Genomic DNA, 19011 nt, shown 5'->3' with positions numbered 1-19011 from the left:
TAGATGCATTTATTTATTTTGTCCAGGAAACAAAGTTGCTGTGTCTGGGCAGACTATTTTGTTAGAGCTATAACCACACCAGTACTCAACACGCCATCTCTCCCTTCAGAGCAGTGTGAAGAGAGTGAGATGGTGGCACCTGCAAGTACCAAAAGGGGGATTTTTACACCAGAAGAGAGGAACCCTGAAATTATTAACCTGGGTGTTTGCAGAGGAGCTGTTGTACAGCTGCCCTCCTCTCCTCCTGAGAGAGAAAAGGAGACCTCAGCTCCCTAATGTAAAATCCTATTGTATACATATATATGGCTCCAGGTTGTACCCCCTTTGAAATGTTAACATTTACCTCTTGGGAAGTAAATCTCTCCATAAGACTGTCACTACCTATTCCATCATCTTTTAATTCCTAAGGTTTATCCTTTAACCCAAATTCTACTTTTTTATCCTTTTTATCCTGAACCATGGAGAGATATGAAAATATCCACAATCCTTTCCTCACTAGTAGTACTTCTTTTACATATATGCAAAAAGAAGACAATTTACATTTTCTGGGGAAAAAAAATTGTTCTTTAGTGTAACCAAAAATTTTGTCTTATTCCCTTAGAGGCTGTGACACTTGAGAAAGAGTAATGTGAACATGTGCTTTAGTCATTAATATATATTCTATATTAAGTAGCATTTGTATATGATTTGCCTGTGCTATGTGTTAACTTGGTTAAATGTTTTTATTTAAATGAATGCACTTTCAGAAGTTTCATGAGGTCTCCTGTGACTTTCATGTGCTACTGACATTCTCCTTGAACTACCTCAGATAGCAACTATGTCACCCATTTTTCATCCTCCTACATTCAGTGCCTGACATAGTTCCTTGCCCATAGTAGGCCCTCAATGAATGTTTATAGACTAAAGTAATACATTAAAGACTGTAGTGACAGAAGTGTATTGACATTAGGTATTTAATTTTGTTTAAGGGGTCATCTGTCTACATTAGTTGAAAAGGTAGCTAAGGAATTAGAAAAAATAATGTAATGGAGCAAACTAGAAGTTATCTGCTATGAGTAATAGCCTTTTGTACTTCTTAATGTTGCTTTGTTGAGTCATTATACTGTTGAATTATGTACGACTAGACTGCCCTTCTAAAATGCAGTATTAGTTCCTTGGGCCGTTTGCTCCTGATAATATTGAATTTGGATTGTTAAATAGGCACATAAAATATAATTTCTTTATCTTATCATACTTCTACTCACTTTAGTATAAATTGCATCCTTATGTCTATTATTGTGTAATATAAAACAAAATGCATATAATACTCTATTATCATTTTTGTTATGCTTTTAAAGTACTATCAGAAAGAAGTGAATAATACTTTTTTATGTAACAGCTTTTGCCAGATTAAAAATTTCAAAAAGGCCTTGTACTTAGTACAGTCACATATTTAAGAGATAGATTTGTATTCTCATTATTTGTATGTGTTTCTTTAGGTAATATGGGTTGAATGTCTGTGATATTACTATTTAGAAAAACAAACACACAAAAGCTAATAAATACATTTAATGATATTGATGGCATCAAACTTTATATTACAAAGCAAACTAAAGCCTTAAATGAGACTGTCTTGATTTGAATTCTGTCTAAACTGCTTTATAGTTTATAGCCTTTGGAAAGTTTATTTAACCTTGCTCAGGCTTCCTATCCTCTTTAAAATGGGTATAATAATGAAACATACCCAGCCATCAAATGCACAGAGGTATGTAATCAGCCTTTGATGATGCTTTTTAAGGAAAAATCAATAAGGCTCAAGGAGAGAAATTAAGTAGCTATTAGAAAGAATATGGAGCGTGGTTTTAAGATGGAAAAAAAGGGGATATAGGGCTTCCCTGGTGGCGCAGTGGTTGGGAGTCCATCTGCCGATGCGGGAGACGCGGGTTCGTGTCCCGGTCTGGGAGGATCCCACGTGCCACGGAGCAACTGGGCCCGTGAGCCATGGCCGCTGAGCCTACGCGTCCGGAGCCTGTGCTCCGCAAGGGGAGAGGCCGCGGCAGTGAGAGGCCCGCGTACCATTAAAAAAAAAAAAAAAATGGGATATGGATATGCTGATGGGAAGGAACCAGTAAAAAAGCGGTTAGAGATAGAGGAAAGGAAATCAGTGTTATAGTCATGACCTGAGAAACTATAGGGAATGAGATCCAGAATAGCAGGAGAGTAATTCCACTCCATTCAATTTCATGAAGGACACTTTTCTTCTGAGATAACAGAAGCCAGCTAGGAGGATCCTTTTCTACTCAGACTAGATAAAATAAATAATAGGCGTGATGTAGATATGTGGTGGAACCAGGGTAGAGCAGTAAATTGAGGGATTTCTGCCTACTCTCCTCTACAAAGTAGGAAAAATGATCATCTACAGGATATGAGAGTATGCAGGAGAGAGATAATAAGAGAGAAATCTCAAGAAAATAATCCTTAGAACTTTCCAGAATCTGAAGGACATTTTATTTCATTTAAAATATGTTAACTATTTAATAAGTGCTTGTAAAAAAATCACCAGGGCATAATTGATAAGGAAAGAATTTAAGAAAGGTTTAAGCAGAACACAAAATTTGGCATCCTTTTTGTTTTTAACAAAAATAAGGATCTGTATAATATGAATTTTTAAGTGATATTGGGTGATGTGAGAGTATTTTAAAGACATAGCATCATTTATTTGCAATGTCTTCTTTTTTTAGTATAGGGAAAGGGCATAAAAGTTAATAATGTTTTCTTGGGGTTTTTTTTGTAAAGTGATGAATAAGATGCACCACCTTGGGCAGTTTATTGAGAAAATAAACTCACCATATAAGGCCTTTTGCTGGTCAGTGTCTTTCTAAAACCATTCATTTATCAAATATTTGTTACTTTAATTACACACATTCTTTCACATAGAAATATCTTCTTTATCTAAAATGTGTTTGCTTCTCCCCATGTTCACTACCTTTTTGGCCACCATGAACTTCTGCAAAGCTGCTTCAGTGGTCTCCTGACAGTTTTCCCCATACTGATTCTTGCTCCTACCTTCATTAGCTAGAGTGATCTCTTGAAAAGTTTAAATCTGATTATGCAACTCTCTTGGGTAAAACTCTTCAGTGATTTCCAGTTACTCTTACACTAAAGTCCAGACTTCCTACCATGGCCTACTTAGCCTTCCTGGTCTAGTTGTCCCTTTTTAAGCCATGTGTCCCTCTGGCCATTCTGGGTGTAATCACTTGTGCTTCAGGTCTTATCTGCTGCTACTCTACAGATTTTCTTTTCCCTAACACTGCATGGCTAACTCTAATTTACTCTAATTAATTTAATTATTATTTTTAAATAATTTAATTATATTTTAAATTTACTTCACACTCATCATAATAAACACCTTTTGATATTAGTATAAAACATTCATTTCGTTGGCTCATTACTATATTAATGATATACTCTGGGAAAAAATAATAATAGAGTAAATTCCTATAGTTAACGTGATTACAGAGGAATTGAGGTACTCCAAGTGTCAGATTTAACTACAAAAGTACTTAAAACTAAATAATGCATTTCGGTTTGCTGTTTTCTTACTTGTCCTTTGTCTTCTTTTCATCAAAATAGGTAATTATATTTGGAGGAAAAAAGTAATTCCAGTCATTTGAATTTTCTGATTTAATTTCAAACAAGTTGAAATTGGAGCTTACAGTAATCATAGCAAAAATCTAATCTAGTTCTTAAAAAATAATATAAATATAAATAAAACAGTTAATGAATTATCAGTACAAAATTAATTTATAGTATCGCTGTAGTATTATGACAGTTAGAACTTTAATTCTTGAGGAACATTTATAGCACGCTTGACATTTAACTTAGAAATAAAAATTGATCACTTCTGTAGTTATCAACTACTTCTCTTGTTGAAAAAATATTTAACAGCATCACAAGTACTTTGCAGAATTAAAAGAAATAATAGAAGCTTTTAGGGCTAAGAAAGAAAATTGGTGCCCGTATGGAGAGACAAGGAATCTACTAAGCTTCCCTTTCCTATGTCTGACCCTTTGCCCTTTTCCAGGGACAGACTTCTACATCCAAGATTCTGATTTTGACCTAGCCCAGTTTTCCAATTTCTGGTATCTCCCCTTAACTTGGGTTTTACATGAGTGATGGGCTGGCAAACACAATGTCAGATCTTTTAAAGAAACACCTTTCACTTTCCTTCTTTCCTCCCTGTGCTCTAATTGCTAAAGGAAGGTGTAGTGCTAAAGAGGAGCAAAAACTCGTGTCATACACAATTTCAATTTGGATTTCAGTTCAGTCCTGTGATGGTTATATAATCTTGCAAGTTACATTATGGCTCTCAGTCTCAGTATCTCCTCAGAATTGGGAATAATTGATTCTACTTTGTAGAGTTTTGCTATAATTAAATATAATCATATATGTATAGCATACAGCTCATAATTCAGTATTCATACAGTATGGTTTGATTATTTTTAACCACTCTACGTGGAAATATATTGCTGCCTTTGGTTCTCTGTGTTTTCCTTAGTGAAATTTGCTCAACCTCTTATCAAAATCTCATTAGAATTTGACTGGCTTTGTTTCTTATGTAGTGTCATAAAGAATTTGCCTGATATGATCCTTTTTTTTTTCTTAAGCCAAAGTTATCCTATTATGAAAGAATTGGCTCTAGGAGTGAAATGCTCATTTGATTAATAAATAGGAAGTTCTGTAGTTAGCTCTAAATTAAAAAAAAGAAGTGTCTCAGTGAACTTGGGCACCTGCCATACATAATGAAATCTAAGAAGGCTTCTGAGTAGCTTCAGGGATGAATAGAAAAATGTTTTGCCTTACCAGTATCCATAATAACTTATTTATTCCTTAAGAAGGTAACTTTTGCTTTGTACTGTGTTTCCAGATATTGGTAGAAACAGTTAAGTAATTTAGCTTGACTAGTATTACATTAGTACTTCATGGAGTTAAATGTGGTAGGGTTCTAAAAAATTGAAGGTGAAAAAGCAGAATGATATAATTCTGAAAAATGCAACAACATCACAAATAATTGTCAATGCTTTAATTTTTCTTCTTTATATTAATATATTAAGATGGAATTATATATATATATGGCCTGCTTTTCAAAATGGTAACATTTTGATACCGTAGTCAGAGCAATATCTTAAAAAGAGTTTGATCCTTTATGAGAACAGTAAACCTAGTTCTGAATTATACTTAATAAAAATATTCATCCACTTCAATGTTTTCTGGATGAGTTTTGAGGAAAATATTTATAGTACTTTCTCATTCTTCTTAAAATATTAGCTAGTGATGTAAAAAGGTTGAAATATTGTTTTGGGTTTTTAAACAGGAAGCTCAGTATAGTTTATATCGTCCATGCCGACTTTTAAAAAAAAAGTTATGTCTCCATTCACTTGACTTTATTCGTTGTTTACCTTCCACCACCAAAAGTACTCAATTTAAATGAAAACATCACAAATTTCTAATTATTTTAAAATATTTCTAAATATTTAGAGATGTGTTTAAAAACTGTCACGTCTTATAAAAAGATTCCAGGGCCAACACACTATACTGAAGATGTGTTTTCTTCCAAACCTTTTTAATCAAATATACTTTTCAACACCCACACACATTGAACACTTTAGTTCTTGAGTCAGAACTAATAATTGATTTATTTTATTCATTGTTATAAAATACTTTTTAAGAAATTCTGAAAGGAATATCATCTGTTATCTCATTTTCCCCACCTTTCCTCCATTTCCTTGTTCTGTGGTTAAATATCACTGGAAATGTGCCATAACATTATCATAAATGATCCAGGTGTATTTGAAAAGTAATACAATCTAAACAGCACTGTTTGGAGCCCTGTGTATTGTTGACACCACTAGAGTCGCTTCAAATAAGTTAAGACCTTTCTTAGGTATTAGTTAGTCCTTTGCTGATTAACTTAATTTCAATTAACAAGCATCTAACAATCACTTCTATGGAAAATGAACTGTATGTAGCCACTGGCTCACGAAGCTGTACATTCGCCAAGTATTGTTGCCAATCTCATTGTATTATGCGTTTTATGCTGTAGTTTTAACTTTTCTGAAATGTTAAAAGTGTTAGTCTCTGTTTTGAGGCTTTCTCTTTAAAATGTATTCAAATCCCTATGTGATCTTTCTAGGAACCAGGTGTTTTATGTATCACTGTATTTGGCATACCTCATACTCTGGGAGCTGACACTTGAGAAAAAAACAGTTTGAAGGATGACTGTCACAGACACACTGGAACTGTTAAGTGTTATACCTTGAAATCAAATAATTCTTTCACTTTCCCCCAAAATAATTAGGTTTATATCAGAATTAGGACAGTCAATTGCAGCCTAAGGATGAGAGACTACCTAAGGGAAAAATAATTCTTCTTTATGAGAAAAATGTAAAATTTAGCAGCTCCTGTGTTCTTTATATGTGGCTGGAGTCAGATTTCCTTTGTATCCTATATGAAATGTGCAGTCAGCTTTGGGAAAGCTTGGTAATCAGAATTGTATTATGAAACCAAAATTTCTGAAGTAATCGTACACACAACAGCAAAATTAATCTAAAATAAGTAGTATAATAAGGCTGTAGTTTTTCCCCCCAAATAGTTCAGAGCAAATATTCACTTAAACTTTTGTAAGAGTGGAAGAAATCTGAGAATAATTATAATTAAATAATATTTGTATTCCATATTATTCACAGATTTTATTTAATTTTTAATGTATAAACTTTGATATGATTTTTTGTCCTTTAATTATTCATTAATTTATTTAATAACCAAGAAGTGCTAAAATTTTGGATATGTTTTGAGGATAGAACTTACAGAATTGCTCATTTATTTTACGTAGACTATAAGAGAAAGGAGTGGAGTGTGATTCCAAGGGTTTTGGCTTGTGGTGCTGAGATATGGAACTGTAGAAAAAAATCACATTAGGGGTAGATTAGGAGCTTTGGGGGAAGTGGTTAACAGCATAACTTTGAAAGACTTACTAAACATTACAGTGTAGATGCTGAGTAGGCAGTTGAAATAATGAAAGCCGAAGATTTAAATCTGGATTCATTGGTATATAGATTTTATTTTATTTTATTTTTGCATTTAATGGTTTTCAGGTTTTATTTATTTTCAGTATTGATTTTGTTTTATATATCTTTATTACTTTCTATAATGGTAAATGATCCTGTATTTTTATTTATGAAAATGATATATTTCATTTTAAAACATTAAGCAAAGTGAGATATTTTGGGGGAAAAAAAAAATAATGTAAAGGTGGTATGCAGAGATGACAAAAACTTGAGATAGTGATTTTCCAACCAGACTGGTTTCTGTCACTTAGTCACTGTATGTTTCTGTTAGGATAGCTTTGTTATGAGTAGCAAATGCTGACCAGTATAGGGCCTAAATCATAATGATACTGATGATTTACAGAAACTAAAATCCAGAGGTAGGTGGTTCCATAGTTGGTTTAATAGCTCGGTAATGGTAGTAAGTACCTAAGCTCTTTCCATCTTTTATCATCCTTAGCATGTTGGCTGTTGTCATTCACAGTGTCAACGTGTGGTCCAAAGATGGCTCTTTCAGCTCCCATCATCATATCCTTTAGCAATTGTGTTCAAAAGCAAAAATGAAGGGAGAAAAGAATGCTTTCCTCAGAAGCCTTTTCTCATGCCTTTCTCTCTCATGGTCAGGATGGAAGATATTTCCCAGAAGCTCCTTGCTCATATCACATGACCACCTCTTAATGCAAGAGAGTCTGGGAAAGCAGGGATCTGGCAGAGGGGACTGGATCAACCCTGTGGGCAGGAACAGGCCAGTTTCAACATTTGCAGAGCTCAGGGCAAGAGTACAAAATGATAAATCAAACATATCCTAACCTCCTACTCTAACAGATATACCTTGAAAACCACCTGGAAGGCCAGGATTGAATTTAGAATCCTTCAGTTCCCTGGAGTTCCATGTCGGGATATGGCCATTGACTCACTACCCATCTTCCTTCTCTTCCTACCTCGACTTCCATCCCACACCATGTGGGGCCTCACACAGGCATGGGGATACTGCAACCAGCACATCCAACTTGTGTCTGTCTCTCCCACAAACAGCCAGTGCTTGGCCACCCCTCAAATGTAGGAGTGTGGGTACTGGCTACAATCTTGGGAGAACGGGTCACAGTAGATTTTGTTTTAAACCCATGTGACTGGATAAAATAAAGGGATTGATGTAGACATATAAAAAGAGAAGACCAAGGACTGAAACCCTGGGTCACTCTAACTTTTGAGATCTTGGAAATGCAGAGTCTACAAAGTAGATTTAGAAAGAGCAACCAGTGAGATAGGAAGAAAGTTAGAAATCCTGGAAGCTAGGCAATGAAGCATTTCAATTAGGATGGGGACTTACACTTGACCACTGGATTTAGCAACTTGGAGGTTCTTGTGTCTTTGACAAAAGTTGTTTGATGAAGGCTTATTAAAATGGTTTGGAGGCAGATGGGAAGAGAGGAGTTAAAAACCACATGTAAAGACATCTCTTTTCAGATCTTTTTCTGTAAATAAGAGCTAAGAAATATAGTAGCTGGCGAGAAATGTTGGATCAAGGGCATTTTTTTGTTTTGTTTTGTTGATTGGTTAGTTTTTAAGCATGATAGAGATTACAGCCTTTTCCTTTTAATCTGGTATGAATAGACAATTAATTGATGCAGGCAAGAGAGGGGAAAATTGTGTGGTTTCTGCATTTGAGTAGGCAAGGGAAGATGGACTCTAGTGTACAGGTGAAGGTAAGAAGGAATACAGGCAAAACAGTTCATCCTTTATATGATGAATTTTATGACTGAGTTCTGTTAACTTATTGACCAGCAGATACTTTCCTTTAAAGTAATGCAATAAGTTATCATGACTCATACGCAGTAACGACTCATTGTGTTCAGAAACATTCATCTACTTGGAAAGAAAGTTATATCATCTTGAAAAATACAATGTTGTTACAAGATTTCTTTAATCCTCTATTTTCCCTTTTACATTAATATATATTAATGTATATACTGTTATAAATTTAATATTCTGCTTATAAAATCTATATCTATATGTAGGTATGTGTGTATGTATGTATATTATGTACTATGCATACACTATATATAACCTATATACTTTATATAAAATGCAAATGTCCAAATACTTTGTTGATAAGTAAAAATAGTTTATATTTTGAACATATTTAGTAACTTTTATGTGTATTTTTCATTAATTTAAGAAACAAAATCAATAGATCATACAGTTTGGAGAGGATTAATCATCAATAAAAATTACTTAAGCAACAAAATTCCTTTTCCTTCAAGAAATAATAAGATACACATTTTTATACCTGAGACAATCTTTTAGTTAGCTATCTTCCTGAAAATAAAATACAGAGTTATATATATATTATAAAATTTTATCAAATATACTTTACAGGATAGCTGAGTGCTAATATACCTTTTGGGATATAAAATGAACATTCTTATTCCTCATAAATGACTGATTATATATGCAGAAAAAAACCTAAATGGAAATGCACTAAAAAGTTAATAATGGTCACCTTTTAGTGGCAAGATTGCGTGTACTTTAAAATGTTCTTTTTCATGGATTTGAGTGGTGTTTTCTGACACCGCTTCTGACACCAGTTTCATGTTGTTTTTACACACACCAGCTGATTCTCCAACACCAACTAAATTTCCAGCAATTCAATTCAATTCTAACACTAACTCATAGAATTAGAGCAGATCCCACAAGTTAAGGACTCCCCACTGCAAATGCCAGCCACAAACAGAATGCCCAGGCTACCCACACTTCTGCCTGGAGAACTACAAATATAGGGCTTCACAAGACCAACTCTCAGGTTCAATAATTCACTAGAACAAATCACAGAACTCAGGAAACTGCTCTACTTACAACTGCAGCTTTATTAAAAAGGATAAAACTTAGGAAAAAACAAATGGAAGCAATGCACGGGGAGAGGTGGAGAACTGAGATTCCATGGCGTCTCTGGGCTCCACCCTCCTAGCCCTTCAAAGTGTTTGCCAAACCTAGAAGCTCCTTGAACCACATCTGTTAGGAGTTTTAGTGGAGGTTTCATTACAAAGGCATGATTGATTAAATCATTGACTACTAGTGGTTAAACTCAATCTCCACCCACCTCCCTTCCCTGGGCATGGGGTTGTAGGTGAGAGCAGGACTGAAAGTTCCAAACCTCTAATCTTGGCTTTGTTTCTCTCAGACCACTTCCCACTGAGGAGCTACTTAGCCTCCACTACTGTCTTCCATTACCTCTAGGCACCACCCCCATCCCCATCATCTCACGAGCATACAAAAGACACCGTTACCACTCCAAAGATTACAAGGGTTTTAGGAACCCTGCACTAGGAACCAGGACAAAGACCAAATATTTGTTTCTTTATTGTACCACAGCAATCTGAATTTTTGAAGTTGGTATTATGAATATATAGTACTCATAAACAATTTTTTCTTCAAAATTGCTTGCCCTACATTATGTCCATAAACATATTAGTAATAGAATAATCTTAAAATGTCATTTTTCTGCAACTCATTCTATATTTCTAACCTCTGAAAAAAGTTTCCAAAAAATCATGTTTAATTGTCTATTATTAATTGTTTACTGTGGATATAGCGACATAATGAAAATTCAATCAAGTCTGATGAAAACGGAGTATTAGATTACTGTAGTTCATTTATCTCCAAATTCTTTGACAGATGGAACTCATTTTAAGGTTTTTAATTGCTTTTGTTTATACCATTGAAAAAATTAATGTAAGAATCTAGTTATAATTTGGGATAAGAAATTTTTTAACTTATTTTTTCTTCATTATTAATTAAAAAATTTTTTTTGAATTTTACAATTTTATTGACTTTTTTGTACAGCAGGTTCTTATTAGTTATCCATTTTATACATATTAGTGTATCTGTGTCAATCCTAATCTCCCAATTCATCACAACACCACCCACCCCCCGCCACTTCCCTCCCTTGGTGCCCATATGTTTGTTCTCTATAACTGTGTCTCTATTTGTGCCCTGCAAACTGATTCATCTGTACCATTTTTCTAGGTTGCACATATATGCGTTAATATATGATATTTGTTTTTCTCTTTCTGACTTACTTCACTCTGTATGACAGTCTCTAGATCCATCCACGTCTCTACAAATGACCCAATTTCATTTATGACTGAGTAATATTCCATTGTATATATGTACCACATCTTCCTTATCCATTCATCAGTTGATGGGCATTTAGGTTGCTTCCATGTTCTGACTATTGTAAATAGTGCAGCAATGAACATCAGGGTGCATGTGTCTTTTTGAATTATGGTTTTCTCTGGGTATATGCCCAGTAGTGGGATTGCTGGGTCATATGGTAGTTCTATTGTTAGTTTTTTAAGGAAGCTCCATACTGTTCTCCATAGTGGCTGTATCAATTTACATTCCCACCAACCCTGCAAGAGGGTCCCCTTTTCTCCACACCCTCTCCAGCATTTGTTGTTTGTAGATTTTCTGATGATGCCCATTCTAACTGGTGTGAGGTGATACCTCATTGTAGTTTTGACTTGCATTTATCTAATGATTAGTGATGCTGAGCAGCTTTTCATGTGCTTCTTGGCCATCTGTATGTCTTCTTTGGAGAAATGTCTATTTAGGTCTTCTGCCCATTTTTGGATTGGGTTGCTTGTTTTTTTAATATTGAGCTGCATGTGCTGTTTATATATTTTGGAGATTAATAATTTGTTGATTCATTTGCAAATATTTTCTCCCATTCTGAGGTTATCTTTTCATCTTATTTGTAGTTTCCTTTCTTTGCAAAAGCTTTTAAGTTTCATTAGGTCCCATTAGTTTATTTTTGGTTTTATTTCCATTACTCTAGGAGGTAGATCAAAAAAGATCTCACTGTGATTTATGTCAAACAGTATTTTCCTATGTTTTCCTCTAACAGTTTCATAGTGTTCAGTCTTACATTTGATCTCTAATCCATTTTGAGTTTATATTTGTGTATGGTGTTAGGGAGGGTTCTCATTTCATTCTTTTACATGTAGCTGTCCAGTTTTCCTAGTATCACTTATGAAGAGACTGTCTTTTCTCCATTGTATATCCTTGCCTCCTTTGTCATAGATTAGTTGGCCATAGGTGCGTGGGGTTATTTTTGGGCTTTCTATCCTGTTACATTGATCTATATTTGTTTTTGTGCCAGTACCATATTGTCTTGATTACTGTAGCTTTGTAGTATAGTATAGTCTGAAGTCAGGGAGTCAGATTCCTCCAGCTCCGTTTTTTTCCCTCAAGGTTGCTTTGGCTATTTGGGGTGTTTTGTGTCTCTATACAAATTTTAAGATTTTTTGTTCTAGTTCTGTAAAAAATGCCATTGGTAATTTGATAGTGGTTGCATTGAATCTGTAGATTGCTTTGGGTAGTATAGTCATTTTCACAATATTGATTCTTCCAATCCAAGACCATGGCATATCTCTCCATCTGTTTGTATCATCTTTAATTTCTTTCATCATTGTCTTATAGTTTTCTGCATACAGGTCTTTTGTCTCCCTAGGTAGGTTTATTCCTAGGTATTTTATTCTTTTTGTTGCAGTGGTAAATGGGAGTGTTTCCTTAATTTCTCTTTCATATTTTTCATCATTAGTATATAGGAATGCAAGAGATTTCTGTGCATTAATTTTGTATCCTGCAACTTTACCAAATTCACTGATCAGCTCTAGTAGTTTTCTGGTGGCATCTTTAGGATTCTGTATGTATAGTATCATGTCATCTGCAAACAGTGACAGTTTTACTCCTTCTTTTCCAATTTGTATTCCTTTTCTTTCTTTTTCTTCTCTGATTGCCATGGCTAGGACTTCCAAAACTATATTGAATAATAGTGGTGAGAGTGGACATCCTTTTCTTCTTCCTGATCTAACAGGAAGTGCTTTCAGTTTTTCACCGTTGAGTCTGATGTTTGCTGTGGGTTTGTTGTATATGGCCTTTATTATGTTGAGGTAGGTTCCCTCTGTGCCCACTTTTTGGAGAGTTTTTATCATAAATCGGTGTTGAATTTTGTCAAAAGCTTTTTCTGCATCTATTGAGATGATCATACGGTTTTTATTTGTCAATTTGTTAATATGGTATATCACATCGATTGAGTTGCGTATATTGAAGAAGCTTTGCATCCCTGGGATAAATCCCACTTGATCATGGTGTATGATCCTTTTAATGTGTTGTTGCGTTCTGTTTGCTAGTATTTTGTTGAGGATTTTTGCATCTATATTCATCAGTGATATTGGTCTGTAATTTTCTTTTTTTGCAGTATCTTTGTCTGGTTTTGGTATCAGGATGATGGTAGCCTCATAGAATGTGTTTGGGAGTGTTCCTTCCTCAGCAATTTTTTAGAAGAGTTTGAGAAAGATGGGTGTTATCACTTCTCTAAATGTTGGATACAATTCACCTGTGAAGCCATCTGGTCCTGGACTTTGGTTTTTTGGAAGATTTTAATCACAGTTTCAATTTCATTACTTGTGATTGGTCTGTTCATATTTTCTATTTCTTCTTGGTTCAGTCTTGGAAGGTTATACCTTTCTAAGAATTTGTCCATTTATTCCAGGTTGTCCATTTTATTGGCATAGAGTTGCTTGTAGTAGTCTCTCCGGATGCTTTGTATTTCTGAGGTGTCTGTTTTAAATTCTCCTTTTTCATTTCTAATTTTATTGAGTCCTCTCCCTCTTTTTCTTGAGGAATCTGGCTAATGGTTTATCAATTTTGTTTATCTTCTCAAAGAACCAGCTTTTACTTTTATTGATCTTTGCTCTTGTTTTCTTTGTTTCTATTTCATTTTTTCTGCTCTGATCTTTATGATTTCTTTCCTTCTACTAACTTTGGGTTTTGTTTGTTCTTTCTCTAGTTCCTTTAGGTGTAAGGTTAGATTGTTTATTTGAGATTTTTGTTGTGTTTTGAGGTAGGCTTGTATTGCTATAACTTCCCTCTTAGAACTGGTTTTGCTGAATCCCATAGGTTTTGGATTGTCGTGTTTTCATTGTAATTTGTCTCTAGGTATTTTTTGACTTCCTCTTTGATTTCTTCAGTGATTTCTTGGTTATTTAGTAATGTATTCTTTAGCCTTCATGTGTTTGTGTTTTTTACTTTTTTTCCCACTGTAATTGATTTCTAATCTCATAATATTGTGGTCGCAGAAGATGCTTGATATGATTTCAGTTTTTCTTAAATTTACCAATTGATTTGTGACCCAAATGTGATCTATCCTGGAGAATGTTCTGTGCACACTTGAGAAGAAAGTGTAATCTCCTGTTTTTGGATGGGATGTCCTATAAATATCAATTAAATCTATCTGGTCTATTGTGTCATTTAAAGCTTGTGTTTCCTTATTAATTTTCTGTTTGGATGATCTGTCCATTGGTGTAAGTGAGGTATTAAAGTCCCCCACTATTATTGTGTTATTGTAGATTTCCTCTTTTATAGCTGTTATCAGTTGCCTTATGTATTGAGGTGGTCCTATGTTCAGTGCATAAATATTTCCAATAGTTATATCTTCTTCTTGGATTGATCCCTTGATCATTATGTAACATTCTTTATTTTAAAGTCTTTTTAATCTTATATGATTATTGGTACTCCAACTTCCTTTTGATTTCCATTTGCATGGAACATCTTTTTCCATCCCCTCACTTTCAGTCTGTATGTGTCCCTAGGTCAGAAGTGGGTCTCTTGTAGACAGCATATATATGGGTCTTGTTTTTTTATCCAATCAGTGAACCTGTGTCTTTTTGTTGGAGCATTTAATCCATTTATATTTAAGGTAATTATCGATATGTATGTTCCTATTACCATTTTCTTATTTGTTATGGGTTTGTTTTTGTAGGTCGTTTTCTTCTCTTGTGTTTCCCACTTAGAAAAGTTCCTTTGGCATTTGTTGTAGAGCTGGTTTGGTGGTGCTGAATTCTCTTAGCTTTTGTAAAGCTTTTGATTTCTCCATTGAATCTGAATGAGATCCTTGCTGGGTAGAGTAATCTTGGTTGTAGTTCCTTCCCTTTCATCACTTTAAATATATCATGCCACTCCCTCTAGCTTGTAGAGTTTCTGCTGAGAAATCAGCTGTTAACCTTATGGGACTTCCCTTGTATGTTATTTGTCATTTTTCCCTTGCTGCTTTCAATAATTTTTCTTTGTCTTTAATTTTTGCCAATCTGATTACTATGTGTCTCGGCATGTTTCTCCTTGGGTTTATCCTGTCTTGGACTCTCTGTGCTTCCTCGGCTTGAGTGGCTATTTCCTTTCCCATGTTAGGGAAGTTTTCAACTATAATCTCTTCAAATATTTTCTTGGGTCCTTTCTCTCTCTGTCTTCTCCTTCTGGAACCCCTATAATGAGAATGTTTTTGTGTTTAATGTTGTCCCAGAGGTCTCTTAGGGTGTCTTCATTTCCTTTCCTCCTTTTTTTTTTATTCTGTTTCACAGCAGTGAATTCCACCATTCTGTCTTTTAGGTCACTCATCCGTTCTTCTGCCTCAGTTATTCTGCTATTGATTCCTTCTAGTGTATTTTTCATTTCAGTTATTGTATTTTTCATCTCTGTTTGTTTGTTCTTTAATTCTTGTAGGTGTTCTTTCTTTAACTCTTCTAGGTCTTTGTTAAACATGTCTTGCATCTTCTCTGTCTTTGCCTCCATTCTTTTTCTGAGGTCCTAGATCATCTTGACTATCGTTATTCTGAATTCTTTTTCTGGGTGGTTTCCTATCTTCACTTCATTTAGTTGTTTTTCTGGGATTTTATCTTGTTCCTTCATCTGATACAAAGCTCTCTGCCTTTTCATCTTGTCTATCTTTCTGTGAATGTGGTTTTTTTCCTACAGGCTGCAGTATTGTAGTTCTTTTTGCTCTGCTGTCTTGTCTCAGGTAGATGAAGCTGTCTACGAGACTTCTGCAAGTTTCCTGATGGGAGGGAGTGGTGGTGGGTAGAGCTGGGTGTTGCTCTGGTGGGCAGAGCTCAGTAAAACTTTAATCTGCTTGTCTGCTGATGGGTGGGGCTGGGTTCCCTCCCTGTTGGTTATTTGGACTGAGGCAACCCAACAGTGCAGCCTACCTGGCTCTTTGAATGGGCTAATGGTGGACTCTGGGAGGACTCACACCAAGGAATACTTCCCAGAACTTCTGCTTCCATTGTCCTTTTCCTCATGGTGAACCACAGCCACCCCCAACTCTGCAGGAGACCCTCCAACACTAGCAGGTAGGTCTGGTTCAGTCTCCTATGTGGTCACTTCTCCTTCCCCTGGGTCCTGATGTGCACACTACTTTGTGTATGCCCTCCAAGAGTGGAGTCTCTGTTTCCCCCAGTCCTGCCAAAGTTCTGCAATCAAATCCCTCTAGCCTTCAAAGTCTCATTCTCTAGAAATTCCTTCTCCCATTGCCAGACACCCAGGTTGGGAAGCCTGACGTGGGGCTCAGAATCTTCACTCCAGTGGGTGGACTTCTGTGGTATAAGTGTTCTCCAGTTTGTGAGTCACCCACCCAGCTGTTATGGGAATTGATCTTATTGAGATTGCGCCCCTCCTACTGTCTCATTGTGGCTTCTCCTATGTCTTTGGATGTGGAGTATCATTTTTGGTGAGTTCCATGTCTTCCTGTCGATGATTGTTCAGCAGTTAGTTGTGATTCCATTGCTCTCACAAGAGGGAGTGAGCACACATCCTACTCTACCATCTTGAACCAATCTCCGTTTCTTCATTTTTTAAAAATGTAATTGCTGTGTATTTTCCTTGAATGTTAAACATTTGAATAAAGATTCAAAAACAGGTACATGTATTTAGCAATATCTCGTTTAATTCTGTCTTGTAAAATTAAATTATATATACTCTGGAGAAAACTCAAAAATCCTATCCTAAAATGATTTCATTCACTTTTAAGATATTTATTTTAATATAGTTTCAGCTTATAAACAATTATACAAGGAATTAATAGAGTTGGAACTGTAGATTTCAACTCTAAATGAAGGCATTTGAATCACTTTTGAATTATTTTCAAGCAGATAATTTTCCTTTTCAATATATAAGCCAATTTTTACCCCAGTGAATACTTAGGGTCCTAGGTCTTTAAAGTATAAAGTGGAAAATAGGATTACTTACAAAGGCTGAATGAAGTACATATGAAATCTCATGGATATCATAATCTGGTGGCTTTTAAGAGCTGTCTTGGTTGCTATAGTCAGAACCAACTAGAAATTACATTTTTCCTAATATAGCTCTGTTTGAAATGACACAAATTATTTTAAATTGAAATTTTTATTTAGTACAATGATTATATGTTTATAAATTGGGCTGAGAGACTTTTAGCCTGCAAATCCTAATCAACCCATGTTTCAAATGCTTCTTGGAGATGTTTAAAGTAAAATTTTATGGGTAATATTAAGTTAAATATTATATCCTATTTTGAGTCACATACTGTAGGTTAAAATTTAGTCATAGATTCTGAAATAAACAACCTGTACTCTCTGGTTCTGCCCTTAAATCAACTATAATGGCTGCACTTGATCCAACATCAATTTGAGATTTCATGTTTGTGTCTATTTGAAACTATGTGCAAAATAACAAGACAGATACTTAACTTATTGAAGCTTTGCTATGTGGTAGGTACAGTTCTGCAATCCTCTACATGTGTAAATTTAATCTTTGCAATAACCCTTTGAGGTTTCTAAAAGAGTAATTAGCTCACCTTAAGACCTCACAGCTAGTTAGTGCCAAAACTTGGATTCCAACAGGCAGTCTGGCTTCAGTGTCCATTTTTTTACTCATTACCATATATTCCTTGTTATATCACATTGTACTTCTATAAATAAATTAAATTGTGCTTCATTTAAGAGTTTTTTAGTAAATATAATTTTAGATTGAATACATGCTTAAAGAAGCTTTAAATTCAAATATTGATTGGAATACATGACCTAAGAGCCCCGTCTTTAAAATCCTGTGATTATTTTAATATTTTAAGTTAGGAACTGTAAAATCAGGTTAGAAACATTCAATTTTCAGGAGTCAATGTCACAGCAGTCTTGTCAGAATTAGAGGTAGAGTTTTCAGAGTTACTAGTATTCAAAATGAATTACTGAATGAAACTGCCTAAGAAGAATGTTATTTTGGTAAAGGTAACTTAGAAAGTATAGTCAATAAGGTAAATAAAAAATTATGTCATATAACCCAAGAATAGAAGAAGTATAGTTGAATAGTTCTATTCTATTCAACTATAGAATATTGCTGAGTACTCAAACATGATAAGATGGAAAAAGTTGACAAGGGATTTGGCAATGACAGGGGCATTGTGGAGATAGGAACATATGCCTAAATAGAGTGGCTTTTATGAAAATGAGAAGTGACTGAGTATGAATTACGAAACTCTTGATAAATTTTTCAGGAAAGGATAACACAAAAGATTCTTGGAGAATCTCTGGGATCTGGAAGGTGTTTTGTTTTGTTTTGTTGTTTTGTTTTTTAAAGTAAGAAATACTAAAGTATGTTTGCTGATGAGAATGAGCCAATAGAGGAGGAGATATTGATAAAAGCAGGAGAGACAGGGGCACAGTTCTTGAGAAACGTCAGAATGAGTGGATATGTTGGCTTTATAAGAGCAGAGGCCCTTCTCTCATTATAATAGGAGGGAAGACAGTGTGTGTGGCTACTGTTGAAAGTAGTTGATAGATGTGGTGTTGGAAAGATGAGAATATTTCTGTCAGTAGTCTTGTTTGAGTTGTCCCAGAAGTGGACTCTGAGCCAAGGATTCAGCTCAAACAATTTATTAAGGAAGTGCTTTCAGAGAAAATCAGTAAGAAAGTAAGGGGAAGCAAGGGGATAGATAAGAGGAAGAAGCTATGCAAGGCTGTCATTTTGGGTGAAGTCTCAGACTGACCCTGATCCTAAAGGGAGCTCTGGAGTGTAAATTACACTTTGGAACTGTCCAACCATAAGGCATAGGAGCTGG

General features: G+C 35.0%; 1 protein-coding gene across 33 annotated transcripts in view; it reads left to right on the top strand.

Annotated features, from left to right (window-relative positions):
- The window catches only part of ADGRL3 (adhesion G protein-coupled receptor L3), a gene marked incomplete at both ends in the record, with an annotated part of 572210 nt that overhangs the window by 493833 nt on the left and 59366 nt on the right, over positions 1 to 19011 (top strand). The gene's annotated exons all lie outside the window — the stretch shown is intronic.

This window comes from Grampus griseus, assembly GCF_964374135.1.
Source record: "Grampus griseus genome assembly, chromosome: 4".
Taxonomy (NCBI): domain Eukaryota; kingdom Metazoa; phylum Chordata; class Mammalia; order Artiodactyla; family Delphinidae; genus Grampus; species Grampus griseus.
The sequence above is the reverse complement of the archived record's forward strand: the minus strand, read 5'-3'. Positions and strand labels throughout refer to the sequence as shown.